This window comes from Bubalus bubalis, chromosome 17 (genome assembly GCF_019923935.1).
Source record: "Bubalus bubalis isolate 160015118507 breed Murrah chromosome 17, NDDB_SH_1, whole genome shotgun sequence".
Classification (NCBI taxonomy): domain Eukaryota; kingdom Metazoa; phylum Chordata; class Mammalia; order Artiodactyla; family Bovidae; genus Bubalus; species Bubalus bubalis.
In genome coordinates, this window is record NC_059173.1 from 61,247,785 (window position 1) to 61,268,046 (window position 20,262).

The window sequence follows — 20,262 nt, forward strand, 5'->3', positions numbered from 1 at the left end:
CCTCAGAGAGAAAACTGGACCTTGGAAGACAAACCTTAAATTCATTCATTCTTTCATTCAGTGAAAATTTATTGAGGGCTTACTAGACATCTGGCAGTATTCTCTGGCCTGAACCATCGTCCAGACTGGAGACTGTAGGAGAGAAAAACGTTTACCTCGACCCCCTTAGGGTTCTTTTAATTGGGCCTGAGAATTAAATTGATATAAGACACAGCAACAGGAGAAAAGCGTACAAATGTAGTAGAAATTTTATGTGACATGGGATTCTAACCCAAAGAAATGGCAAAACCTTTTTTTTTTTTTTTTGCATCAGGTTGAACAAAGAGAGGCAGTTGTGGAAATGTGACTAAACCACGTGGGGAGGCTGAAGGAAGATAAGAATTATTTTAGCAAGGTTTATTTATATAGAATTCTCTCCATTTCAGTTTCTTGTCCTTGAGGATGAGAATGTTACTTCCTGCTGGTACAGTAAGTCCCCTTCACATGAACCTTCCAGTTAGGAACGTTCCACCGAGTGTTCACATATGCAGTCGCGCGAGCCGATTCACGTGTCTGCGCACGCTGCCACTTGTGCTCAGCCTCTGCAAGTGGCTGTGCTGTGCGCACTGTGCTGTCAGTGCTGTGGAGACGACGGGAGCACAGGCTCTTCACTTCAAGCCAGGGTGTCCAGAAGCCAGAGCAAACGCAGCAGCATACAGTTGAATGCGTTCGTTGGATACCTTGGCTAACTTAGAAACAAAATTAGACTTATGGACTTAGAAACAAAATTAGACTTGTGAGTACGCTCTTGGAACAGAATTTATTCGTCCATAGGAGATTTACTGTATAGGTAGGACATCTTTCATATAGAAATTTCATGTCCTGTTTTTAAGAAAAAGAAGGAAGATCAGAGTGCTTTTCTTGCATCTGCTGTTTTTCAAGCACCTTTGAATCGATATAATCAATATGCTAAAGAACCATATGTTAGAGTGGCATATTCTGAACTCCTTGGAGATCACATATCCAACACCCACTCAGCTTGTCCTTTTGGAAATCTAACAGGCACCTCCAATTCAATGTGCTCATAACTAAGGGTCTCATATTCTGACTCCCCAACATGCTCTCAAGGTCAGCTGCTAACAACTCTTCTCCAGTTGCTCAAAATACCTGATTCCTTCCCTTTTCTCAAACTCCATATTCAATCCATTAAGAAATCCTGTTGTCTCCCTCAGAATGGGAGAAAATAACTGCAAACAAAGCAACTGACTAAGGATTAATCTCCAAAATATATGAGCAGCTCATACAGCTCAATATCAGAAAAATCCAATAAAAAAATGTGCAGAAGACCTAAGCAGACATTTCTCCTACGACACACAGATGGCCAATAAACACATGAAAAGATGCTCAATATTGCTCATTATTAGAGAAATACAAATCAAAACTACAATGGCGTATCAACTCAAAACTACAATGGGGTATCAACTCACACCATCAGGAAAAAAAACTACAAACAATAAATGCTGGAGAGGATGTGAAGAGAGGATCTTCCTGCACTGTTGGCAGAAACACAGACTGACACAGCCACTATGGAGAAGAGTATGGAGATTCCTTTAAAAACTAGGAATAAAACCACCCTACGACCCAGCAATTACATCACTGGGCATATACCCTGAGAAAACCACAATTCAAAAAAGCTGCAGTACTATTTACAATAGCTAGGACATGGAAGAAACCTAGATATCCATCAACAGATGAATGGATAAAGATATGATACATATATATATATATAACAGAATATTCAGTTCAGTTCAGTTCAGTCATTCAGTCATGTCCGACTCTTTGCAACCCCATAAACTGCAGCACCCCAGGCCTCCCTGTCCATCGCCAACTCCTGGAGTCCACCCAAACCCATGTCCATTGAGTTGGTGATGCCATCCAACCATTTCATCCTCTGTCGCCCCCTTCTCCTTCTGCCCTCAATCTTTCCCAGCATAGGGGTCTTTTCCAATGAATCAGCTCTTCACATCAGGTGGCCAAAGTATTGGAGTTTCAGCTTCAGCATCAGTCCTTCCAATGAATACCCAGGACTGATCTCCTTTAGGATGGACTGGTTGGATCTCCTTGCAGTCCAAGGGACTCTAAAGAGTCTTCTCCAACACCACAGTTCAAAGCATCAATTCTTTGGTGCTCAGCTTTCTTTATAGTCCAACTCTCACATCCATGCATGACCACTGGAAAAACCATAGTCTTGACTAGATGGACCTTTGTTGGCAAAGTAATGTCTCTGCTTTTTAATACGCTGTCTAGGTTGGTCATAACTTTCCTTCCAAGGAGTAAGCATCTTTTAATTTCATGGCTGCAATCACCATCTGCAGTGATTTTGGAACCCAGAAAAATAAAGTCAGCCACTGTTTCCACTGTTTCCCCATCTATTTGCCATGAAGTGATGGGACCGGATGCCATGATCTTAGTTTTCTGAATGTTGAGCTTTAAGCCAACTTTTTCACTCTCCTCTTTCACCTTCATCAAGAGGCTCTTTAGTTCTTCTTCACTTTCTGCCACAAGGGTGGTGTCATCTGCATATCTGAGGTTATTGATATATCTCCCGGAAATCTTGATTCCAGCTTGTGCTTCCTCCAGCCCAGCGTTTCTCATGATGTACTCTGCACATACGTTAAATAAGCAGGGTGATGATATACAGCCTTGATGTACTCCTTTTCCTATTTGGAACCAGTCTGTTGTTCCATGTCCAGTTCTCACTGTTGCTTCCTGACCTGCATATAGGTTTCTCAAGAGGCAGGTCAGGTGGTCTGGTATTCCCATCTCTTTCAGAATTTTCTACAGTTTATTGTGATCCACACAGTCAAAGGCTTTGGCATAGTCAATAAAGCAGAAATAGATGTTTTTCTGGAACTCTCTTGCTTTTTCCATGATCCAGCAGATGTTGGCAATTTGATCTCTTTTTCCTCTTCGTTTTCTAAAACCAGCTTAAACATCTGGAAGTTCACAATTCACGTATTGCTGAAGCCTGGCTTGAAGAATTTTGAGCATTACTTTATTAGCATGTGAGATGAGTGCAATTGTGCGGTAGTTTGAGCATTCTTTGGCATTGCCTTTCTTTGGGATCGGAATGAAAACTCACCCTTTCCAGTCCTGTAGCCACTGGTGAGTTTTCCAAATTTTTGGCATATCGAGTGCAGCACTTTCATGGCATCATCTTCCAGGATTTGAAATAGCTCAACTGGAATTCGATCACCTCCACTAGCTTTGTTCGTAGTGATGCTTCCTAAGGCCCACTTGACTTCACATTCCAGGATGTCTGGCTGTAGGTGAGTGATCGCACCATCGTGATTATCTGGGTCGTGAAGATCTTTTTTGTACAGTTCTGTGTATTACTCAGCCATAAAAATTTGAGTCAGTTTTAGTGAGGTGGATGAACCTAGAGCCTGTTATACAGAGTGAAGTAAGTCAGAAAGAGAAAAACTAACATTGCATGTTAATGCATATATATGGAATCTAGAAAAATAGTACTGATGAAGCCATTTGCAGGGAAGGAGTGGAAATAGAGATGTAGAAAGTGGACATACAGACACAGCAGAGGAGAGGGTAGGACTAACTGAGAGCGTAGCATTGACATATATACGCTATCACGTGTAAAACAGGTAACTAGTGGGAAACTTACATAACACTGGGAGCCCAGCCTGTGATGACCTAGAGGGGTAGGATGGGAGGGGGAAGGGAGGCCCAAGAGGGAGGCATGCATGCCAAGTCGCTTCAGATATATATAATTATGGCTGATTCACGTTGTTGTACAGCAGAAACCACCACAGCATTGTAAAATAATTATCTTCCAATTAAAAGAACAGAAAAAGAAATCCCATTGTCTCTACCTTCAAAATATAACCAGAGCATGGCCCCTTTCTACTACCTCCACCATTAAAACTCTGGTAGGGTGGACAATTGCACAACTGTCCCAACTGGAATATTATAACACCCTCCACACAAACTCCTCAGCCTTCCCCTTGCTTCCGTATAGTCTACTTTTAAAAGTACAGCTCAAATGAGTCTGATAAAATTTAAGCTCAAATCATGCCACACCTCTGCTCAAATCCGTCCAGTGACTGCATTTCACTCAAGAAAAGCCTAAGTCCTTACTATGGCCTCTAAGTCTCCTTGGACACTTGCTCCTGGTCACCCTGTCCCTTTCTCCAGCCACACTGGTCTCTGCACCCTTCTTCTAATTAGAAACCAGCTTAAGCTCTAGGCTCTGGTTCCTTCCTCTGCCTCGTATACAATCCTCTCCCCCACCAGCATATATTCCCAAGGTTAATTCTTGTACCTCTTTCCAATCTTTCTCAGCTCTAGATGCCCTCTCCATACCACTCTATCTTGTAAAGACAGCCCACCCCGAACACACCAACTGCCTACTGGCATTTCTGACCTTCCTCAACCTATTCTTTTTTTTTTTTTTTCCCATGGCACAGAATTCATTCCACTCAAACTTCCTTATTGTGTTTCGCTTGATGACTGTTTTGTTTCGCTTTTGTCTCTCCAGTTTCGTGACACATCCCAAGCATCTGGCAGAGGGTGGGCACTCAGTAAACAACTGTTCAGTGAAGGACAAGCAAAACAGATGTGATCTCTGGCATCGGGAAGGGGACGGTCCACAGCAGTGACAGCTCTCCTCTCTGAGCGTCCTTTTGGGGGTTGGGACCTCAATGAGCCTGGTGGGCGTGAAGGTGCTGGAGGGCGTCCCCAGGTGGAGCAGGAAGCATGGCCTCTCTGGATGGAAGCTGCTGGACCACAACCTCAAAAGAAAGAAGTTATTCCTCAACCCCCCTAATTTTATTGGCATATATTTGATAAATAAAATTATATTTAAAGTGTACAACATGGTGATTTGATATGTGTACACGGTGTGAAAGTCCCCATTCATTAACATATCCCTTACACCTCACATAATTGTCTTTTTTCTTATTTTGGAGTGAACACTAAAGTTCTACTGTCTTGGCTCAGCAAATTGTTTTTTTTTTTTAATCAGCTCACAGGATCTCAGTTCCCTGACCAGAGACTGAACCTACACCCTGGCGGTGGGAGCATAGAGCCTTAAGCGCTGGACCTCTAGGGAAGGTCCAGACAATTTTAATTATACAATAGAGGATTATCAACTACAGTCTCTGTGGTACACATTAGATCCTCAGTTCTTAGGTAACTTGTAACTGAAATTTTGTACCTTTTTATCAACCTCTCCCTAGTCCCCTGACCCCATCAGCTGCTAGCAATCACCATTCTACACTTGATTTCTATGAGTCCAATGTTTTTTTTTTTTCAGATTCCACAGATAAGTGATATATCTTTTCTTTCTCTGTCTGGTTTATTTCTCTTAGTGTAAAATGCACAAGGTCCATCCATGTTTCCACAAATGACAGGATTTCCTTCTTTCTCATGGCTGAATAATATTACTGCTGCTGCTGCTGCTGCTGCTGCTAAGTCGCTCCAGTCCTGTCTGACTCTGTGAGACCCCATAGACGGCAGCCCACCAGGCTCTCCCGTCCCTGGGATTCTCCTGGCAAGAACACTGGAGTGGGTTGCCATTTCCTTCTCCAATGCATGAAAGTGGAAAGGGAAAGTGAAGTCGCTCAGTCGTGTCCAACTCTTAGCGACCCCATGGACTGCAGCCTACCAGGCTCCTCCATCCGTGGGATTTTCCAGGCAAGAGTACTAGAATGGGGTGCCATTGCCTTCTCCAGAATAATATTACTACATATATTTAAATATTATATGTAATGGAATGCTATATATATATATATCACATTTTCAACTGTTGATGGATACTTCATATCTCAACTACTATGAAAAACGTTGCAATCAATATGGGAGTGCAGATATCTCTTCCAGGTAATGACTTCATTTCCTTTGGATACACCCAGAAGTGAAATGCTGCATCACATGGTAGATCTATTTTTAGTTTTTTGAGGAACTTGTATACTGTTTTTCCCACAGTGGCTATACCAGTTTATATTTTCACCAACAGTGCACAAAATTTCCCTTTTCTCCACATCCTTGCCAACCTTTTTATTTAACTTTTTGATAATAGCCATTCTAACAGTTGTGAGTCTTATCTCACTGTGGCTTTGATTTGCATTTCTCAGATGATGAGTGATGCTGAGCATCTTTTCATGCACCTGTTGGATATTTGGATGCCTTCTTTGGAAAAATGTCTATTCAGACCCTATGCTTGAATTCAAGACCCTAAGTTGTCATCTTGGTAATGTCGCCAGGAATTATTCCTTATATGACAGATCACTTAGTTTTAGATTCCTGTGTCTGTTCCCTTTCTGATAGTCATAACTTGTTAATAAAATTTTATTCAAAGTTCCCACTTGCATTTAGCTCTGCTCTGAAAATTTATCAGAAATTGTGTGTCCACATTTGAGGCCAGTCCCAACAAGGAGGCTTCATTCACTTCAATGATTCTCTAGGGAAGAGCTATTCAATAAGGTAAACCATCTCAGACAATCTAGGAGGGATCTTTTGGGTCAAGATCACCTTCCAAGCACCCGAGGTCCCTCACTGATATCTAGTGACTTCACTGACTCAACTAGATTCCCTGCTCTCTGTGCTATCCTCTTCTGGGAGTCCACATTTGGTGCTTGGCATGACAGTGAATATTAATAGTCTGGAAATTTCTAGAGGAAAGGAAAACTAGTTAATTCAATTGTTTCCTGATGATAAGAAATCTTAGTAGAAGCAGAATTAAATGTTTAAAGTCATAACAATGTCATTTAACAAAATATTCATGTTCTAAAGAAATAATGACCATTCTCTGTGCCCAAATCATATACTCCTTTTCTTAAATGGTCTCATTTACTTTATAGACCCTTGAAAAGCTAGCACAATGTCTGGGCCATTTATTGAGCAACATGGATGCTCAATCCATACAAACAATCCAACATCCTGTCAGCCAACAAAGTCAGAATACAGAGCTCACACTATTTCCTTTCTCTCTTTATACCCATAACTATAGACATGTGTCACAGTTAGATATTTAGTCCCCCCAACAAACAAACAAACCATTTTCTCCCAATTAGTCAACTGGGCCCATGACACTGTAGTATTACTACAAAGAACATTTACTTCCCAGGAGTGAAATTTAGTAGTTTTTGCCATTTTCATTTAATGTCCAAGTTTGAACTTCCTTAGAGATTAATTCAGTTGTGGGGTACTGTAGAACTGTGCTTAGTAGCATCCGGGACAGCCTGTAACTCTCCACCAAGATTTAAACCACATCAACTTGCTTCATGCCGCTCCCAGGGCATCCTTCCAAAGCTGTCTTAAAAGAAAGAGTCACTGACCTGAGCATCCATTCAAAGTTCTAACAAACTAAGGCATGTAGAATGCATTCTTCCTCGTATATTTTATTTTTAACAGTTATTTCAGTAGAGCAAGTCCAGGGTTTCCTTTTATTAAAAGTACTTTTGTGCCATGGACTTCTTTAACACTTTGGTGAAACCAAGAGATAAATGCATGAAATAAAAAACATAGAATTACAAAAGAAATCAGTTATTATTATTTTTGACATTCCATGGGCCAATAGAGAACTTTTTATTCTCTAAAATTTAAATCTGTGGTAGAAATCTTAACTAGTCATAGTATTAATTACTGTAATCTAATATACCTACATTTACTTGGAACTGAGTATAAAATTAATAACTTAGCAATGTAAATGGTAGTCTATGAAAATATTTACATCTAAGTAAATAATTTTAGCAATCTTGGTGTTAGCGTCTCCTGGTTGACCACCCTTGTACTGCACCTGGATTGCCACATATTGTTGTTCTGTTGTTTAGTCACTCAGTCATGTCTGACTCTTTGGGACCCCATGGACTGTAGCCCTCCAGGCTCCTATGTCCATGGGACTTCCCAGGCAAAAATACTGGAGTATTGCCATTTCCTTCTCCAGGGGATCTTCCCGACTCAGGGATGAAACCTGAATCTCCTGCATTGGCCAGCGGCTTCTTTACCACTGAGCCCACCAGGGAATGGCTTGGATTCTTAAACTTTTCCAAATCCCTCTCAAATCAAATTATTTTAAATTAACTGAGAAATTCTTGAGAATTTCTAGGTAGGGTTGAAAGAGGATGCTCTGGTCCATGTATAGATGGCTTTCTTCCATCACCTGAAATTTTATATAACTTGCCCCTTTCACATAGATATATAGAATATATCAATGAACAAATAAAAGTCTGTCTTTTTGCTCTTCTCATCCCAACCAAGTATAACCAGTGAAAAGATCCTTCTTGGTCTTACTCTACTGGAGGATGAAGATGGAGCTCTGTAAGCTAACAAAGATTGAATCTGCTGATTGCTCTAGAGACTTCTCATCTGCTTACAATTTACCGAGGTCTGGGAGTCATTATCTGTGTTGGAGTTAACAGCAGAAGAGCAAAATGAATTATTATTGTTAACTTAAAAATTGTTACTAGTATGGCTATATTACTGAGTTCATCTGTTGATTAATCATAAATATTTTACCTGTAGGACATGCCCTAATTTCAAATTTTATTGATAGTACGTATAGCTCATACACAGGCATTTGTGCATGCATATGCCATAGAGATTATTCAACAAATATTTATTAAGTGCCTATTCTGTATCACAAACTTGTATAAACTAAAAGTATGTTGATATGTTCCAGGCCCAATTAAGCTTCTGACACCTCCCAGCTTTAATTCTATCCAAGTGCAAAATTTCTAGCAATGAACAGCTTCTATTTTCAATTGGCTTTCAACATGTTACAGTGATACTCTCAAAACAATCACCAAAATCTCACTTTTAGAAAATTGTAAAGGGTATGAAAACATGTCAGCCCAAGGGCAAAATCATTCAGCAATTTAAAAGTGAAAGCAGAAATTTGCTAGGGAAAGTCATCTTTTACCTTGTACTCTGGTTTTCCCTCTGAAGAGAGGAGTATGTGTGGTTCACTTTTATGAAAGGCCATTTCCATTTTGTTTTCCAAATAAAAGATGTGCTAATTAGGCCTGGAAGTCGAGGATTTTACCAAAAGGGATAAGATGAGGCTATTTCCAATTAGCATTTTGTTTGGTTGATATCACAGCTTTAAAATGTGAGGAACACAAAATACCCAAGTGAATTTCATAATTTCCAAGGCCATTTCAGAGGTTCTTCGAACAGAGGTGTATGCATGCTCAGACGCTAAGTCATGTCCGACTCTTTGGGACCCAGTGGATTGTAACCCGCCAGGCTCCTCTGTCCATGGGATTCTCCAGGCAAGAATACTGGAGTGGGTTGCCATGCCCTCCTCCAGGGGATCTTCCTGACCCAGGGATCAAACCTGAGTCCCCTGAGACTCCTGCATTGGTAGGCAGATTCTTTACCACTTGAGCCACCTAGGAAGCCCCTTGAGCAGAGGTAAAACTAGACAATGCCCCAAATCTGTGCATTAGCAAGGCAGGCGTTTGCAGAGTAACGACAAGGCTTTTCCAATCAAACCAAAGCCAGCAATTCACTTTCTGGAAAGATAACTGAAGCAAGCAGCTATTTGTTGCTTGGAATCGCTTTAAATTATTTTAGAAAACGTCAGAAAGTAAATTATATTCTCCTTCTTGCATGTATTTTTCCAGTTCCTTTTCAAAACAAAATGTTCATTTAGGGCCATGACAGCGAAAATAGAAATGTCTTTGGCATAAACTTAGCTTACTAGCCTCCAGGCAAAATAGAAAATTGTTGTTAAATTGGAGTGGACCAGAAAACGGATGATAAAACTTGTTCATGAAACTTCTGCTAATAACAAACATTTGTCCTATGGCACGTACTGTAAGTAACAACACATGACAAAGGATGGATGTGTCACTGTGCTGAACAGTGGGTTTGGGTGTCTGTAAAGGCAGTAACTCAAGTTCACTTTGCCCTTCACTCGTGACTTCCTCCAAAACTCTTAGGATTAAAAAAATGCCCTTTTTTAACTCGGAAATACTTGGGATGATAATTCTCTGGTGTTTTGGTCTTAATTACTTTTCCTTTAAAATTTTTCAGGCAGCTTGGGAGGTTGTGTTACTTGTTATGACTGAGCACCAATCTCAGGTTCTGTTTTCTGCTTCGCCAGCATTTACTGTTTCCTAAGAGCTAAGCCATTTATTCATTTTGCCTCCATTTCTCTTCACCCAGTGCTCAGAAAGGCAAAGGAAGCAATTTTGTAAAAAGGTGGGTAGTTGCTAGGTGAAGAGATGGTGTCGATGGCTAGCTCAGTTAGTTCTTCCCGTTGCCAACTGAAAATTGTCGCCTGTCCACAAGAATGAATTCACTAGCCACTGTCGTCAGTGGCTTTCAACACCTCCTGAAAGGAGTTCAGGGTGGAGATCAGGGATGAGACGCTCTGTGCCCTGGGAAAAACTGGCAGAACAGGTCTTCAGATAGTTAAATAATTGCATGAGATTTTATGAGCTCAGTTTCTTATATTTGCACTTATCTAGAAAAGCACTATAATCATAAACAGTGACGTCTGCTCCTCATGACAAGCAGCGACCATCTGCCAAAATGTGTGCTCAACTGCACGTATCATCCTTCAGCAAAATCACATGTATACTGACCTCCCCTCTGCCTCTTCGGAGCAGTCCCTCAGAGCTGTCGAAGAGGCTGTCTCCCAGGCTGTAGTCCTCATCTGGCTCCAAACAAAACTTAACTTACATCTTCCAGGTTATCCTTTTTTTTTTTTTTTTTGCACTCAACACTGATTTTTGGCTTTATTTACCATATTTTTCTTTTTGTTTGATTCTTTTTAATTTTTATTGGAGTATAGTTGCTTTACAACTGTGCACGAGTTTCTTGTTATCGTTTGGTCACCAAGTAGCGCCCGACTCTCCGTGACCCCATGGACTGCAGCGCACCGGGCTTCCCCTGTGTTAGTTCCTACTGTACTGTAAAGTAAATCAGCTATGCATATACATATATCCATATATCTTTTGGGGATTTTATTCCCATTTGGGTCATCACAGAGCATCGAATAAAGAGTTTTCTGTGCTATATAGATCGTCACAAGTTATCTTTTTTAAATTTAAAAATCTATTTATTTTTAATTGAAGGACGATTGCTTTACAATATTGTGTTGGTTTCTGCCATATATCAACTTGTATCAGTGATAGGTATACACATGTCCCCTGATCTTGAACCTCCCTCCCACCTCCCATTCCTCTAGGTCATCACAGAGCACCACTGAATCATTTGAGCTCCCTGAGTCATACAGAAAATTCCCACTGGCTGTCTATTTCACATATGGTAGTGAATGTTTCCATGCTACTCTCTCAATTCACTAGTTACCTATTTTATACTTAATATCAATGGTGTATATATGTCAATCCCAATCTCCCAATTTATCCCACCACCCCTCTTTCCTCCTTGGTGTCCATATGGTTGTTCTCTATGTCTTTCTGATCATCTATACTAGCTTTTTCAGATCCTACACACGTGTTAATATATGATATTTGTTTTTGTCTTTCTGACTTACTTCACTTTCTGTGACAAAAAGGTAGTCTTCTGCCTTTTTTTAATACACCACCTAGAGATGGTCATACAGAGTCCCTTTGACAGCAAGGAGATCAAACCAGTCAATCTTAAAGGAAATCAACCCTGATTACTCTTTGGAAAGACTGATGCTGAAGCTGAAGCTCCAATACTTTGGCCACCTGATACAAGTAGTCAACTCATTGGAAAAGACCCTGATGCTGGGAAAGATTGAAGACAGAAGGAGAAGAGGGTGACAGAGGATGAGATGGTTGCACAGCATCGCCAATTCAGTAGACAAGACCTTGGGCAAATTCCAGGAGATGGTGAGGGACAAGGAAGCCTGGTGTATTGCAGTCCATGGGGTCACAAAGAGTCGGATACGACTTGGAGACTGAACAACAACAACGGCAGGTGGTATTTTACCATATATTCTTAAATTTAAGACATCATTGATTGAGAGAGTCACCATTTTATGCAGCAATACAAAAAAAGAGTATACACTCCCAATCAATCTATGACAGAATAACGCTGGTTCTACTTGCAGCCTGGGTGGGCCACGCAGTCTGCTTTGGCCAGAAATTTCTTTCATCTCTTCCAAATTATTTGACATTTTCTCTTGCCTCCAATTGCACTGTTTGGCCTGTAACAGGAATACTTTTGCACTTATCTCAGTAACAAAATGTAACAAAGCCTCCTAGACCTGTAAGATTTTCCCCTCCTCAGTCTCCTAAAGTGTTTGGCTGCTCTTTCCAAGAAAAGAAGGAATTGCAGTCATTCCTCCCACAAAAAACATTGGCTTCAACTAGTATCAAATTCATGGCCAGCTGCTGTCTTTCTGCATAGACGGTCACTTTTCATGGCAAGGCTGAATAATAGGCTTCTTGTTGAAGATGTTTGAAATTGAAATAACAATTACACTCACCATGCGCCTCCCCAGCACTGCACATAATCTCAATCGACACAGCAACAAAAACAGTGATGACGATGTCTGCAGGCAGCGGCCACTCCACCATGGCTGCTGCCTGGCTGACAGCAATTCTACAATGACTCTCGATTTCAGAGCTGGTCAAATATGAGGGAAAATGTGCATCTTAGAATTGGCAGCACACAGCATTATCTCTTCACACACTGTACAAGGGTAGCAGACTCAAACGTCCACAAAATCATATACATTATGTACATTAGACCAATTCTATATAAACAAGTACCTTTTATGTCAACTATTTCTTGCCTCTCATTTTTTTCTTCTAAAATTATCTTATTGTACTTTATTTGTACATCTCTAAGCTTTTTGTCCAAAAAAAAAAAACTTTTTGTAGAAAATCATTCAGAAATAAGTACTCAAAGCAACCTGGAAAAATTGCTTTGAAAAGTTTCCTGTCTCATTTTTAATAAAGATGTGTGGATACTGTCCACCATAAAGGAAGAACCAGGCCACACACCAGGGATGATACAAACTGAAGAATACATGTCCCATCTACGGGGGGCAGCAGCTACAGAGCTCAGATCAAAAGCTACCCTGTCAGCAGTCCTGAAGACTTTGGACACAGTGTTGCCCAGTCTTTTGATTTCTTTTCAAGAGACACTGGGAAACTGGATTTTTATGTTAAATCTCTTAATTTTTACGTTTTGGCAATTATTTCAAAACACCATACAGGCCACACAGAGCAAATCCGTGTGCTACATTTGGTTCACAGTTCACTAATTTGTGGTCCCTGCAGGATAACCTAACAGGTCAGTCACGTTATAAACATGGTCATTTGTCCTGCGGGTTGATTTAGCCAAACCCCTCTCAATGTGAATGACAAGGTAATATTACAGTAACATCTTGGCCAGTGAAGCATCAGGGCATGTTAGGTACCAGTAGGAATACTGAACCAGAAAATCTTTCCATTTTGAATATTTTTGTTATAATTATGTATGTGTCACAGAATCAACTTACCAGAAGAATTTCAAGTTTTGCAACTGGGAATGAGCAGGAAAGTAAAAATTATCTTTTCAGTCCCATGTAATTCTTTAAGAATGAGAATGACTGCTCTGGGACCTGGTCTTGCGCAGGGCCTTGTTGAACCAGAGGACGTGCAGTGAGGCGCCTCCCTGCTCTCCTGGGGCTGTGGGAGGAGGGAGCACAGAGGCTGGGACCAAGAGTACCAGAAGCAGAGGGTGTGGCTGACTACCAGGGATTACCCTTCTCAGCACCCTGAAAGAAAGCTCTTTTTCTTTCTCTCTTTTCTCTCAAAGAAGGGTGGTAGAAGAATAAATGGAAGAGCCGTTTGTTTATACTGTGGTTCAGCCCAATTCATTCATCTCTGATTTAAAGGCTTTGAGTCCGCCAAAACACTGATTCCTGAATATATTTGCTTTCATGATGGAATTCAAGGCCAGAAATCCTTTATGGCTTCTTGATTTTCTAGGACTCAATTTTTCCATCTGTAAGTAAGTAGACAGATGAAACAAGTATTTTTCAGTCCGTGTTGTTTGAAGTGAAGTGTTAGTCGCTAAGTCATGTCTGACTCTTTGCGATCCCATGGACTGTAGCCCACCGGGCTCCTGTGTCCATATATATATAATTTATTTATTTTTGGTTGCACTGAGCCTTTGTTGCTGTGTGGGGCTTTCTGCAGTTGTAACGTGAAGGCTTCTCATTGTGGTTCCTTCTCTTATTGCGGAGCACAGGCTCTAGGTGTGGGGACTCAATAGCTGTGGTACACGGGCTTAGTTGCGCCATGGCATGTGAGATCTTCCTGGACCAGGGTTCAAACTCATCTCCCCTGTATTGGCACGCAGACTCTCATCTCACAGCCCCAGGGAAGTCCTAATCTGTATTCTGAGAAGCTTTAGGGACTCAGATACTGGTTTTATATAATTTGCATTTGGTTGTAAAGGTAAGGCTTCCATTTAGTAAGAAAATATAACACCTAAAGAAATACGGTGTGTGAGAAACACTGGCTAAGTGACGTAAATGATCTACAAGGAGGCCAGACCCTCTGATTCTATAACTTCCCCAACTCGCATGTACATTTCAATATTGTTCTCACAAAGTAAGATGCAGAGATATTTTCAGATTAAAGAATCACTCCAGCTTTTACCTAAGGCATATGAGCCAATATGAGCATTCTGGTAAGACTGCGTATACAAAGGTACAAATGGCTTTGATTTTTCCCTTCTAAATGAGGCTTTCGTTTTTCAGATTTTGCAAGAGATGACAGCAAAGAGCATAAGTCTGGGGAAAGCATGGAAAAAGGAGACCCTGGCATCTAGTCACTGTCAAACACGTTTGCTGATGGAGTCGGCACAAACAAGTAAAGAGGAGAACCGAGGTCATTTTCAGCACAGAAAGGTTCCACACCATTTTCCTTGGGATATGCAGAGAATTGAGGTTAAAATTAACTCCATTATGCGGAACAGGCATTCAATTTAACTACTCCTTGGACACAGTCAATGATTTCCCACCCTCTTCTGCCTGTGCCCAGAAGGTCCTCCAGCAGGGTCCTCCCCACTTCTCTAAATCCAAGCTGAATGGTGATTTCATTTCCAATCTGTGTTTTCTCACTCCTGGCAACCCCCATAGCACCCACTATCTTTTACAATTACTTTCTATAAAAGGCTAGTTTTGTAAATCCTAATTAGATACACATATGTATCAGGGAAGGGGTTTCCCTGATGGCTCAAGTGATAAAGAATCTGCCAATGCAGGAGATGCAGGTTCTATCCTTGAGTTGGGAAGATCCCCTGGAGGAGGAGATGGCAACCCACTCCAGTATTCTTGCCTGGAGAAGCCCATGGACAGAAGAACCTGGTGGGTTACAGTCCATAGAGTCATAAAGAGTTGGACATGACTGAGCACACACGTGCGCATGTATTACTTACTTATATACTCCTGCCCTGAAGGACCACTAATCGCTCTTCTATATCCCCCATGGATTCCTGGCACATGGTCAGTAGGTAGTAATCAGTACCACCGCTGAAGGATTAAATACACTAATGAATAACTTTTGCATCTATGGACACAACTATTATATGAAGAATGATAAAATAGATTCAAAAACACTTAGAGAAAAAATTGGGAAAAACTTAATTGTTCATATACTAGAATGAGATTAGATTGCATCATGAAAACAATGCTTACAATATAGTAGTGACTGAAGCAAAAGATGTTAAAAGGCATAAAAAGAGAAGAAAACATTTCACAAAAATGTTTAAGATGATTGGATTCAGAGTAGTATTTTTCTCTATGTTTCAAGATTTGATAATGAGGCTAACACTACTTTAATAATGAAAAACAAGAATAAACAGGCTTTGGGTTTCTATGCCAGAGGAATATTAGTGGGATTTTGTTATAACATGGCTTTGAGGTCCACATGATTGCCATTTTTTAGAAGGAATCATTTTATAGCAAATGCTCCTTTTTAGTAGTACACAGATTAAAAGTGGATAGCCCCCTCTATGAGTTTCATCATGGGCTTTCCTTTTAATAAATTCCATTCCAGGGAGAAGAGCATTGTAGCAACATGTTGTGTCTCACTATCAAAGAAAATTTCATAAGCAAACTGAGCCAATTTGTTTCCCAGTGTATATTTATCTCCATTAAGATCCCAGGGAGTAGAAAAAACACGGTAATTATCTAGAAGTTCTCTAAATGCTTTCATGGGTTAAGCCATGGGCTGAATTAGGTCCTGGAAGGTTCCCATCTAGTAAAGCAACAATGTCTGCTAGTAACCTGAAGAAAAGCCCCAGAACATTTGGACCTCGGGCAAGTGGCTGACTTAGATTCAGATGACAAGCCACTGGACGCTGTTTCCAGGGATGGGGGGTGGGGGTGGGGTGGGGCATGTCTACTCCCAACATTGCTTTAAAGTTGTAAGTATGTAAGCATGCATGTGTCTTCTTTTAAAGACAGCATACTATTTCCAAGACAGCAAAAGAAGGTGGGCTATTTTATCACTTGGTTTCAGAAGGACCTAGATACTTCAGAAGGCTTCCCTAAAGGAATCTATCTAAAATAACACAGTCTACCTCCTTATCTCTATAGATCAAAACAGAGGTACATACTCAAAACTTCTGGCCTCATTTCTGTTAGTGCATAAATCACCCAACCCCAAAGTGCCCAGTTAGCAATATAAAATTCCAATTTAATCTCTCCCATAGCTCTTTTGCTCTGTGACAGAGTCCCACACAACTAAATATATTTATAACTATGCTGTGATGTTCCTGAGAACATTTTTAACTTCCTGATTTAAAGAACAGCCTTCCCTAAACCTTTCCTCTTTCTCCTGCCTAGGATGTAGATGTGAGAGTCCGAGTCACAACAGCCATGTTGTGAGTATGAGGGAATAGCCAAAGAAGCGCAGAGGTCTTAGCTCTAACACCGTTAACATGCTAATATAAAACAAGAAACGATCTAGCTTCAGTTTCTTGTTATTTATGTGAGTCATGGTGGTTGGATTTTTCTGTAGGTCACAGCGTTCTTATTTCTTAGAACCCGTTTATTGCCAACTTTCAGTACTGTGGTTTATTTCATTTGCTTTTTTCTTTGCCAGATTCTTTGTCCACTATTCTTAGATTCACATGTTAAAGAATGTCCATTTTTCACACTTATCTATGGTATATATTCCACTAATAAATATAAATATAGTGTTTACTAATGTATGTTCCTCCGAACATATGTTTGAGGATATACTCCACACAAAAAGAGAGAGAATGGGAAATTTTGTGACCAAATATATTTGGAAAACATTGGATAGTCTATTCTAGAGCTTTGCAAAACACATAGAACTGTTTCAGACTTTGAAAAGAAGAATAAATAAAATAGACAAATTAGAATGACATTCAGATACACCCCTTTAATTGACCACAAATTTGATTTTTCAACCAATCTCTTGATTTACTGTATACCTCTCAGAATTAGGATTCTAAAGACTATATGTGGGAAACATTTACTACGTTCATCCATAATGTTTCAATAATGCTCATATTAATATTTTTGATATTTTAATAATTATCATTTCATATTTTCTTATTTCCTAATGACAGATACATTCTAAAGAATTTCACAGAAACTCCCAGGGAATCCAAATCAACACATATGTCGACACAAACCAAAGAAAGTCAAATAGTAGTGAAATTTGTGATTGCTGCTGCTGCTGCTGCTAAGTTGCTTCAGTTGTGTCCGACTCTGTGCGACCCCATAGACGGCAGCCCACCAGGCTCCCCCGTCCCTGGGATTCTCCAGGCAAGAACACTGGAGTGGGTTGCCATTTCCTTCTCCAATGCAGGAAAGTGAAAAGTGAAAGTGAAGTCGCTCAGTCGTGTCTGACTCCTAGCGACCCCATGGACTGCAGCCTACCAGACTCCTCCGTTCATGGGACTTTCCAGGCAAGAGCACTGGAGTGGGGTGCCATTGCCTTCTCCAGAAATTTGTGATTACTTCAAGCTAATTACAGATCCTCCATTTTCCTTGGCTAGAAGATTTGACCCCTGATACTGGCGGCCACGGTAGCCTACATGTGCATTTTTGGATGGAGACAACTCTTTCCAGACTAAACACTCGAGACATGACACCTTGCTAGTCTTTGCCACTGCTCTCTGTGAGGGTATCGCTGCGATTCTATGAAACCAAAAATTCCTGCTAATCTATGACATACTCAGATTGTCACATGTTCTTCAGATCCTTCTTTACCTTTAATGCTGAACTTGCTTTCCCTTTGGGGATAGCTTATTCTCTCAGCAGAGGCATCTGCTGCACTTCTAAGGCATCATAGGTTGTAATCGCCACCACTCCAGCATCCTTTTCCAAATGACTTACTCTGTGCCAGGAGCCCAACTATCGGGGTTTGTGTGTGGGGGGGGGGCGTGGGTGTGTGTGGTAGGGGGGTGTTTGTGTGTGTTTTTCTTTCCTTTTGCTCTCTTCACATTGTCTCAACTTTTGAGCCAGAATAATTTAAGCACTAGGGTCTTGTCGGGTTTTGCAACCATGAACTGCTTTGCAAAGTCTAGGCGTTTTGCCAGAAATCTAAACTTTGTTGAACTATGTGAAAAGGTTAAACATTTCACAGAGTTTTGGCCCCACCCCCACTGCACTCCCAGACTCTGCCTTGTTCTTAAATGTCTGTTTTATCAAGAAATGGAATAACTAATAATGTGCCGGATAGAACATTTTCAACCATCACACTGTAACCATAGTACTGCTAAGAACCCCAAACAAATGTTCATCACACATCTCTCCATAATCAAGAAGGGCTGGGGACAAAGAGTAAATGTAGTCTGTTCTAAGATGAAATGCTAGAAGCTTTTCATACAATATATTTTTCTAAAATGAAGCTCTTATTCATTGCAATAATTTTTGTTAACAAAAACTTTCCTAAAATTTCCCTCAACAAATAAAAATAAATCACAACCTCCCTCATCTGGAGGAAAATATAAAATACTTGTTTCCTAATGCCCTCATTTTGAAAGCCTTCTTGGGGTTATTTCCAAGAACAGCGGATGCCTGTTTACTCTCATGAAAGATGTTTCTGAGGTTCTCAAGCCCACCCAACAAGGATATTGAAGGGAAAGGAAGGAAGTAAGCTGCGACTCATCCTTGAGTCACCCACTTACCCACATTCCATCTGACAGTCAGTGCTTTCTCTGTCTCTGCTAGACGGTTTCCCAAATTTGCTGAGTCTGTCCATCTTCACTACCACCACTCCAGTTCCAGCCTCCACCCCCACCATGGCCCCTTAGCTGGCCTCTCTTTTTACCCTCTGCTTCCATTCTACCCAGGGATGCCAGGCCTTAGAATAAAAACACAATCTTCTTATCCTGCTTCATAAGGCACTTCTCAAAATCTTTCTTCATCTTGAACCATCTCCTCCTCTCCTATCAGACTCCAGCAACTCAGGTGTCTTCTTTCTTGCCTGCAAAGACCCAAAGTTTATTCAGCTGCAGGGCTTCCTTGGTGGCTCAGATGGTAAAGAATCTGCCTGCAATGCAAGACACCTGGGTTCGATCCCTGGGTTCAATCCCTGAATCAGGAAGATCCCCTGGAGAAGGGAAAGGCTACCCACTCCAGTACTCTTGCCTGGAGAATTCCATGGGTAGAGGAGTCTGGCAGGCTACAGTCCATGGGGTTGCAAAGAGACGCAACTGAATGACCAACACTCTCATTTCACTTTCATACCTGCCGTAGGGATCCACATGGGGCAAGCCATCTCCTCATCTTCGTAGGGCGACTCTTCCCTGTCATTAACTCTCTGCTTAAGCCTGGTCTGCCTAGGACCCCACTAGCTTTCCTTAATCTCACAGTCTAAAAAACCCTTCTCCCCAAAGCCTCACTTCTTCTCACTCAGATTCCCCTTTTAATATACCACACTGCACTTCTGTTACCCCATATTTGCCTAGCTCTGCACTCATCACCTACCTGTCTTCTGATCCCCTCCACTGGACATGAGGAGGAATTTACTAGCATACACCTATCTTTGGTCCACATAATAATAATAATAATGCTTGGAACACCAGAAGGACCAAATGAACAGGTATGGAATGAAAACACGAGCAGGATAAGAAGTGAAAACTGGGTGCCTCTCTCATCTCCTATGGCCCAGGCATGGGAAAATGTGACAAGACCCGGTGAGCAGGTGCTTTGGTGTAAGAGCATGTCAGGGGTTGGAAATCCTAATCGGTGTCTTAGGATGGACTGTGAGCCTTTACAAACTAAACCAGAGAAAATAACAGTTACTGACATAAACAGAGAGAGCTATATTTGTCTTCACTCACAGG

The 20,262-nt window shown here is 41.0% G+C and overlaps 1 long non-coding RNA gene across 3 annotated transcripts in view; it reads right to left on the bottom strand.

Annotated features, from left to right (window-relative positions):
• LOC123330005 overlaps nt 1–19,413 on the bottom strand; it is a 109,297-nt gene extending 89,884 nt beyond the window's left edge. For 2 of the 3 annotated variants that reach the window (XR_006545679.2, XR_006545681.2), the window contains exon 1: nt 19,102–19,413. This is a non-coding gene — a long non-coding RNA (uncharacterized LOC123330005). Of the gene's footprint in view, nt 1–4,683; nt 4,788–19,101 lie in introns of those variants that run through there. The other variant, XR_006545678.1, reaches the window with a different exon arrangement.
• Between the last annotated feature and the right edge of the window lie 849 nt (nt 19,414–20,262).